This window comes from Castanea sativa, chromosome 3 (assembly GCF_040712315.1).
Source record: "Castanea sativa cultivar Marrone di Chiusa Pesio chromosome 3, ASM4071231v1".
NCBI classification, from domain to species: domain Eukaryota; kingdom Viridiplantae; phylum Streptophyta; class Magnoliopsida; order Fagales; family Fagaceae; genus Castanea; species Castanea sativa.
Window position 1 is genome coordinate 42,684,310 of NC_134015.1, and position 9,073 is coordinate 42,693,382.

The 9,073-nt window shown below is 36.8% G+C and overlaps 1 pseudogene; it reads right to left on the reverse strand.

The window, feature by feature from the left end:
* Positions 1-1,831: 1,831 nt before the first annotated feature.
* Positions 1,832-7,726, reverse strand: LOC142628990 (stemmadenine O-acetyltransferase-like; annotated as a pseudogene).
* Between the last annotated feature and the right edge of the window lie 1,347 nt (positions 7,727-9,073).

The following is a 9,073-nucleotide window of genomic DNA, read 5'->3' on the forward strand; positions in this document are numbered from 1 at the left end:
AAAAACAAAAACAACGTGGGTATGAATAATTAATGTTGGGTTAAGATAACTTGACCCTGGTTAATTATTTAATTACCTAAGTTGATTAATTAAATTTAATTGCATGCAAAATGTGAAGGCACCAACAAATTACCAAAAATGCAAAGTGCAGCGGAAAATAAATTAGACATGGTGATTTGTTGACAAATGGGGAAAACCTCGCAAGGCAAAAATCTCACCGAGTGATTTTAAGGTCACAACTCCTAAGAATCCACTAATTGACAATCAAGCGGTTACGAGTATAAGGAATCTTACCAAATGCCCTAGCTTATCCCGAAATACCAACCTACAGTTAAACCTTTGCTCCAATACCCAATTGGACTTGATCTTGTAGTAGCCTTCTTTCCTTTTATGCACAAACCTCCAATTTGTGACTAACTTTTTGCATGGATCCTAGTACGTGACTAACTCCAGCAACTTGAACAGATGTTATTGACTGCAAAGTTCTTCACTTCATCAACAATGAAGATCAGGAAGTACTTGGTTACAAAACCCTATGGCGTACAAACACAGTAGCTTCACATAGAAAAAATAAGTCTTTTGGTCTCTGTATCCGCATGTGACGGCTCTTAAAATAAGCCTTATATATGTTTAAGGTTGTGAGAAAAGAAACCCTAAACAAATACTCAAGCCTAGACCGAAATTTTGATCTAGAAAACTGAAAATCATAAATCTCGATAGATCAAACTGCTGTTGAGCTATCTATCAAGCTTCACATTAAGTCTTGATAGCAGACATCTGTCAAGATATCTGTCGAGACCTAATGAATAGCTTATCTTCACTTGTTTCTTAGATCAATCTTCTTGTCTTTAATATTTGACTTGAATAACATATTTCTTGAAGTACTAAACCCATCTTGAATTTATCTAATTACAAGTAAAGTATATTTTGTCTAAGGATTGACCAATTACAATAAAATATGACCCTAACAATTAAGAATTTTGATAAACTGCTTTGTAAATTTTAGTGGCAATTTTAGTATGTTTTCTTTAAACCTTCATTCAAATGTCGAAACTATTAAAAAGATTTCACTGGAAATGACGGTTTGACGGCGTCCAGTGAGATAAGTTCAACTTCAAGCTATCTAGCGGTGTCCAGTGAGGCATAATTTAAAATTATAACTACATTTTCTTTGTTCGTCCAATGAGTTTTCTTGTATCCATATGAATTTTCTTGTATTCAAGTAGTTGGATTTATAATTACAATACCAAAATTACGTTGTTCACTTATTCTATTCGTACATTCCGAGATGATTAATGATCATATATAATTCATGAAGCGAGATGGTCATTGGAAGCAATAAAGAAGGTGAAATAGTTATTGGCCTTTGAGTCAACAGATTATTCTGACATAAACGTGAAGTCCCCACTGGAGACAAGAAAATTATGGCAAGAAATTATATTTTTTTTTTCCCTTTAAAAGGGAAAATTATTGAGTAATCCTAGACCATGGTAAGGTGATACTCCATCCTATCATTCTACGTTACTATATTTCGAAAACGCCTAATAATTACTCCTGTATTAGCTACTTCAGACAGACCAAATTCTAGACATAAGTTTGAATGTGGATACTCCAACCTTGAGTACCATTATAAAATGTATACGTGTGTTCTCCTACAAGAGTAGAGGTCGAAGTTTTAGGCAGAGTAAGTGAGAAATTAATGAAATTTAAGATGAGTGTCATACTTGAGATAAATGTGAGAACTTGGGAAACATTTATTTTTGCACTTTCAAACTGAAATTCAACGTGGAAAAAAATAACAGAAGGAAAGAACAATAGAAGCCACTTTTGCCTAGACGACATTCTTTGGAGAAACATAGGCAAGGAGCTCTTTATAGGTTTCGAAATATGCCATATCTTTCTCTTTCAAGTGAAACCAGGCCTCAATACATCCCCTGATTTTGTGTAAATGAAGACAACTACATTCTTGAATGTGAATTTAGCTGCGCTAACCCATGCAGGTTTTCCCCACCCACAATCAACCTCATATAGAGGAAACTTGCACAAGCTAGTGAAGGAAAGCTTAAGCTCCACCCCTTTTACGAATCTAGAGTTGTTCTCATTGGCATATTTTAAGTACACATCACCTTGTTGGAGCATTTTAACAAAATCCCCGTCGACTTTCTTAATGGCTTCTCTCATTGGTTTTATAATGCCACAAAAGCCCCCCCTCGATGTCCCTGGATGGTATTGACACAACATATCGGCTAATATTACCGAAGTACGCATATGGAAGAGGCGGCTCTGTCTTGGTACGCAAGTTCACAGCATGAAGAATGCTATATATCTTATCTGGGTCTAGTTTTGGTTGAGTAGAAGCCATGAAGCGGCTCCATATGAAAGCTAATAAGGCCTCAACGCGACTCGGACGTGGGTATTCAATGGTCTTGTCGTCAGAGCTGTATTTCTCTCTAATTTCTGCTATAACAGATGCATCAAAGACAAGCCTTGTGGTCACAATTTTATCGTTGGTGATCCCAAGATTTGGATTGAAGTCAGATAACTCGTGGCGGAAATAGTGTGTGTGTGTGTGTGCAAGAGTTATCCGACTTCAATCAAGAGTTATCCGACAACCAGAGGTTGAAGAGTCTTCAGGAAAAGGCATCTAAAATGAAATTCCTCATGCGAGTCAATGATGTGTTTTCTCAAGTCTGAACACAAATCTTGCTCATGGATCCATTGCCTTCTGTTTATAAGGCACATTATTTGTTCTTTCAAGAGGAGATGCAGAGGTCTGTCACCAATTTTGTGAGGGTTAAGTCTACTATTTTGGCCACCAAGAGTTCAAGCAACAATCCTAAAGGGAAGGAAGGACCTATGTGCACTCACTATGGGAAATTGGGTCACACTGTCGATAAGTGTTACAAAATCCATGGTTTCCCACCAGGTTACAAATTCAAGAACAAGAATTTTATGGCTCATCAAGTTTCAACTGTTGCAAACCAGTCCCAAGGAAATTACTTTGCTCCAAACACAGATCATACTTCTGTTGCTCAAGCACCTACATTTACTCCTGATCAGTACCAGCAGCCTCTCTCTTTAATTGGTTCTTCTTCAATTGGAGTACACCAGGCCTCAATAGCTCAGGAACCTCATATGGTCAATGTTGTTTCTTTGCCTTCTAATGCAGTTGCAGGTACTATTTCTTGCTCTTCACATTCAGTCTTTTCTACCAAGGTTGTGAATAGAAAAGCTTTTGGTGTTGAAACTTGGGTTGTAGACACCGGTGCTGCAGATCATATAGTGTGTTCATTATATTTATTGACTTCTTTTACTACAATTACACATACTATGGTTGAACTGCCTAATGGGGAGGCTGCTCTTGTGACTCATGTTGGTACAGTCAAACTTTCACCACATATTACCCTAACAAATGTTCTTTGTGTGCCTTCTTTTTCATTCAACTTGATATCTGATAGTGCATTAACTCATTCTCAACCCTTTTGTCTTGTATTTTTTCCAATTACTATTTTATACAGGACCTTACTTGTTGGAACACGATTGGAATGGGCCAAATGCATGATGGACTTTATCTATTACAAGGTTCAAGTCTCTCCACAGCTTCCAAGTCTCTTGATGAATTTCTTCTCACAAAATAAGTTTAGCTCCTTCACTGCTTTTTCTTCTTCTGTTTCACATGCCAACTTGTATTTCTTATGGCATTCTAGACTAGGACACCCATCTGATATGAACCTTCATTCTTTGAGTCATCTTTTTCCTTTCTTACAAAATTGTTGTACTAAAGATTGCAATGTATGTCCTTTGGCTAAGCAAAAGAGGCAGCCTTTTCCTTTTGATAATAAAAGAGTTGTTCATTCATTTGATGTTGTTCACAGGGATGTTTGGGGTCCATTTTCTGTTCCTACTACTGTTGGACATAGATATTTTCTTACCATTGTAGATGATGCATCAAGTGCTACTTGGGTTTTCCTTTTAAAAGTTAAATTAGAAGTTAGGCCTTTGATTGTTTCATTTTACAATATGGTACATACTCAATTTAATACTTCTATCAAGTCCATTAGAATTGATAATACCTTGGAATTCAATATGGTTGATTTCTATAGTTCTAAAGGCATCATTCATCAACAAAGTTGTGTGTATACTCCACAACAAAACTCAGTTATGGAGAGAAAACACCAGCACATTTTGGCTACTGCTAGAGCCTTACAAATTCAATCCAATCTCCCTCTTGTTTTCTGGGGTGATTGTGTTCTAACAGCTGTCTATTTGATCAATAGACTTCCTACCCCTTTCCTGCAACATAAGTCTCCTTATAAGGTCCTTTTTCATCAAGTTCCTTCTTATTCTCACTTAAGGACTTTTGCCTGCCTTTGTTTTGCTATTAATGTTACTCCACATAGGCACAAGTTTACTCCTAGAGCTAGAAAGTCAGTTTTCTTAGGCTAGCCTTTCAATATTAAAGGTTACAAATTGTTTGATCTTCAATCTCACTCCATTTTCATTTCTAGGGATGTAGTGTTTCATGAAAAAGGTTTTCCCTTTTGCTTCAAACTCTTCCCTTCCTTCCATTGATCTGATTCCTTTGCCTAACATTCCTTCCATTCCATCTGTCTTTCTTGATCATACATCATCTGTCAGTGCTGATTCTATTATACAGCTTCATCATGATCTTGATTTAGATGATCAAGCTTTTCCTGATGCTTTTGATCATGTTACCTCTAATGCTCTTGATCATAATATCTCTCCTAATCCAGTTGTGCTTCCTGATGTTCCTAGAAGGTCTACTAGGATTTGTAAGCCTCCCTCTTATCTTAAGGCTTACCATTGTAATTTGGTCTCCTCAACATCCATTTCTAGTCAGTCCCAACCAGGTACTTCCCATCCTCTTTCTTCTTTTCTCTCTTATGCCAATTTATCACCTACCTACAAATCCTTTTGTTGTTCCATTAGCACTACCACAGAACCTACATCTTTCTCATAAGCAGTCTGTGACCCTAAATGGCAAGATGTCATGGATGCTGAAATTGTTGCTTTGGAAACCAATAACACTTGGACTATCACACCTTTACCTCCTGCCAAACACCCTATAGGATGCAAGTGGGTCTATAGGATTAAGTACAAGGCAGATGGGTCTATTGAGAGGTAGAAGGTTGGGTTGGTTGCCAAAGGATTTACTCAAAAGAAGGGTCTAGACTATCTTAAGACTTTCAGTCTTGTTGCAAAAGTGGTTTCTGTCAAGTGTGTTCTTGCAGTGGTTGCTGTGAAAGGTTGGTTCCTTAGCCAACTTGATGTCAATAATGCATTTCTTCATGGTGACTTACATGAAGAAGTGTATATGGCCCTTCCACCTGGCTTTCACAGCAAGGGGGGGCATGGAGAGCAGCTTGTATGCAAGGTAAACAAGTCCCTCTATGGTCTTAAACAGGCTTCTAGACAATGGTTCTCTAAATTCTCCACTACACTAATTCAGCTTGGTTTCACTCAATCTAAAGCAAACTACTCTCTCTTTACCAAGCAGCAATGGACTTCTTTCATTGTTTTATTGGTATATGTAGATGATGTTCTCATTGCAAGTAATGATAAAGAGTAGGTTGATCAGTTTAAGGTGCTATTGAATCAGAAGTTTAAGTTGAAGAATCTGGGTGAGTTGAGGTATTTCCTTGGTTTGGAAGTAGCAAGAACAGATAAAGGCATTTCTTTATGTCAAAGAAAATATTCCCTTGAGATTTTGGAGGATGCAGGACTACTTGGTTGCAAACCTGTCAAAATTCCCATGGATCAAAACTTGAAGCTTAGTAAACATCAAGGTTCATTGCTTGATAATCCAGGGCAGTATAGAAGATTGGTGGGAAGATTACTATATCTGAGCATCCAAGGCCTGAAATTACTTATGCAGTGCATAAGTTAAGCCAATTCATGGCTAAACCAATAAAACCACATCTTGAGGCAACACTTAAGGTTCTACAATACTTGAAAAATGAACCTAGAAAATGCATTTTCTTCTTAGCAAGTTCAGGGCTTTATGTGAAAGGATTTACTGATTCTGATTGGGCTGCATGTCCAGATACAAGAATATCTGTTACTGAATATTGTATATTCAATAGTGATTCACTAGTTTCATGGAAATCAAAGAAACAATCTACTGTTTCTAGATGCTCAGCTGAAGCAGAATATAGAGCAATGGCTATTTCCACTTGTGAAATTGTTTGGATTCTATATTTGTTAAAGGATCTTCAGTTTGATCACAATAGGGAAGCATTGTTATTTTGTGACAGCCAAGCAGCTCTTCACATAGGTTCCAATCCTGTTTTTCATGAAAGAACGAAGCATAAAGAGATAGATTGTCATGTTGTGAGGAATAAGGTGTTGGAGAAAGTTATCAAACTTAACCATGTTAGAACTCAGTTACAATTAGCTGATTTGCTCACTAAAGCATTGAGTCACAAGCAATTTTCTGCACTTCTATCCATGATGGGGACTTATCAACATTTATCAAAGTCCATCTTGAGGGGGAGTATCAAGATCAAGGCAAAATAGCTGAAGAGTTGGAGCAGAGGAAGCAAGACTCCATGGATGTGAATGAAGTTCAAGAAGCCATATCTGATGCAGTTGTAGTTTAGCAGTTGTGTAAATATACTGTTTCAATATGACTTGTAGTTTACAGTTTTCTATTATTAGTATTTTTGCATGTGAGCTGTTAGATAGTTACACGTGAGAAGGTAGTTAGCATTTTGTTAGTTTAGTTGGCTCTATTTCTATCATTGGTTGAGCCCAAGGTTGTATATAAGAAAACAAACTAATTTTATTCAATACAATTTTAGATTTTCCCAATTCTGTTATTTCTCATAAGATGATGAGTCCAGAAAAATCATTAAGGTCATCCATTAATATGGACGACCTTGCATCATTAGTAGGTCATCAAAGATAACTGCTCAACACATTCAACAACGACCATCAAAGGTCTTAAATTCTCATCAAGACAAAGAATATTACAATCAAGGTAATAATCACTCTAATTTATGTACAATAGCTACCTAAGTCCTAAGGTATGCCAAAAACTACTTCAAAACACTATTTATATATGAAAGATATGGATCGATACTAACTTAAGTATCAAAGGCTCCCCCACCGGGCACAACCCGGTGGTCTCTTCGATTTTTCTCTCCTTTATCTTGCAAGTCCTACAAGATCGTCTAATACTCCGAATTGAATGAGTGACCTAACTGATGATTTTGGCATCATCAAAAGATAAGACGTCTACAATTCTGTGGGACATGAGTACACTAATCACAAGCCCACCACAATTGAAGAAGGTGACTTGGATTGCTGCGGGTAACTCATTGACTTCATCCAATTCAAATGGCAGAAACTTATTGAGCTCAGAAGGGGTTGGACTCTCAAGAAATTCAGAAAGACTACACTTAACCTTGGCTTCCACATAGTTGACGCCCTCATCGTTGCAATCTATATAAAGATTTTCCTTAACCCATCCCCCTAGCATGTGGAATCGGGTCAAAGCATCCGCTAAGGATTTCTTAATCCGGTCACTTTGTTCTACATTGTGGAGATTAGCTTCCCTGTGATTTAGGTAGTAAAAAACCAAAGGCATGAAAACTAGAGGTTGAAGCTGATCGAGGAAGGAAAGCTGGTAGTGGTGGAGATGTTGAGGGGTTGGAGATGAGGGTTTGACGGTCTCTTCCGAGATAACTTGGACTTCAAGCTTCATTGCTTACCGCTCAAAGTAATCAATGAGGTTTAGTGGTTAATCTAATACTGAAAATGGCTGTGAGCTTATGAAGATTGAATGGAAAACCAAAGTGGCCAACAGAGTTATATAGAGTGTAGTTGAGTGTTGAGAAGACATAAAAGAATTAGTTGCTATGAAATTCTATTGTGCAGGGAGAACATATGATTGTGAGCATGTAATTGGTGCAAGTTGTTTCATTTTACTTTGTTAATCCAAAGGTATGTAGAACAAGAAAAATTATTGAATATTCCAGGATTATTATAAATGCGTACTCCTCTTGTCACAAGAATTGTGGATCTTGCCATAAATTTAATTAGTGGGACCCACAATTATGTGAGAAGAAGGAATATGTATTTATAATGTTAGATTCTAAGACTTTAAGAACTAATGTATTAGAACTTCAATTTGTATATGATAGGCCAAGAATGTATTGACCCCTTTTTGGTAAATTAATCAATTAATTATCCAAGTGAATTAATTAGATTCAATTACATGCAATAAGCATTATAACACAAACAAATCACCAACTAAGTTAAATGCAGCGAAAAATAAATTTGACACAAGTGATTTGTTTATAAATAGAGAAAACCACTGAGGCAAAACCCCACCGGGTGAATTTAAGGTCACCACTCTTGAGAATTCACTATTATCAAAACAAGTGGTTACAAGTAAAATGAATCCCAGTACCGAATACCAACCTACAATTGAACCCTTACCCTAATACCTAATTGGACTTGTAATGTAGCGGCAATCTTTCCTTTCAATACACAGCTCCCGGTACGTGACTAACTAATGATGCACAGAGCCCAGTACATGACTAACACACCAACTTGAGGAAGATGTTGGCTGCAAAGTTCTTCAGTTCATCCAATAATGAAGATCAAGAAGCTCCTTGGTTACAAAACCTTTTACGCAAAGACACAGTAACTTCTAGAGAGAATATGATGAACTAGGGCGAATTGTCTCCGATCACAATATGCATGTATAATAACTTTGCATAAAGTTGCATCCCTATGACGACTCTTAAAAAAATCCTTATATATGTCTATGGTTGTGAGAAAAGAAACTCTACACAAATACACATGGATATGCGTGAAATCAGATCTGAAAATTCTAATTTCATAATTCTCAATAGATACAGTTGCTTCAACATTAAACCTTGATAGATATGATTCTGTCGAGATATATGTCAAGTTTTAATGAACAACACTTCTTCACTTGTTTCTTAGACAGATTTGCATAGCTTCAATACTAAACTTGAACACTTATTTCATGAAATACTAAACCCATCCTAGATCTAGCCAATTACAAGTAAAGTGCATTTTG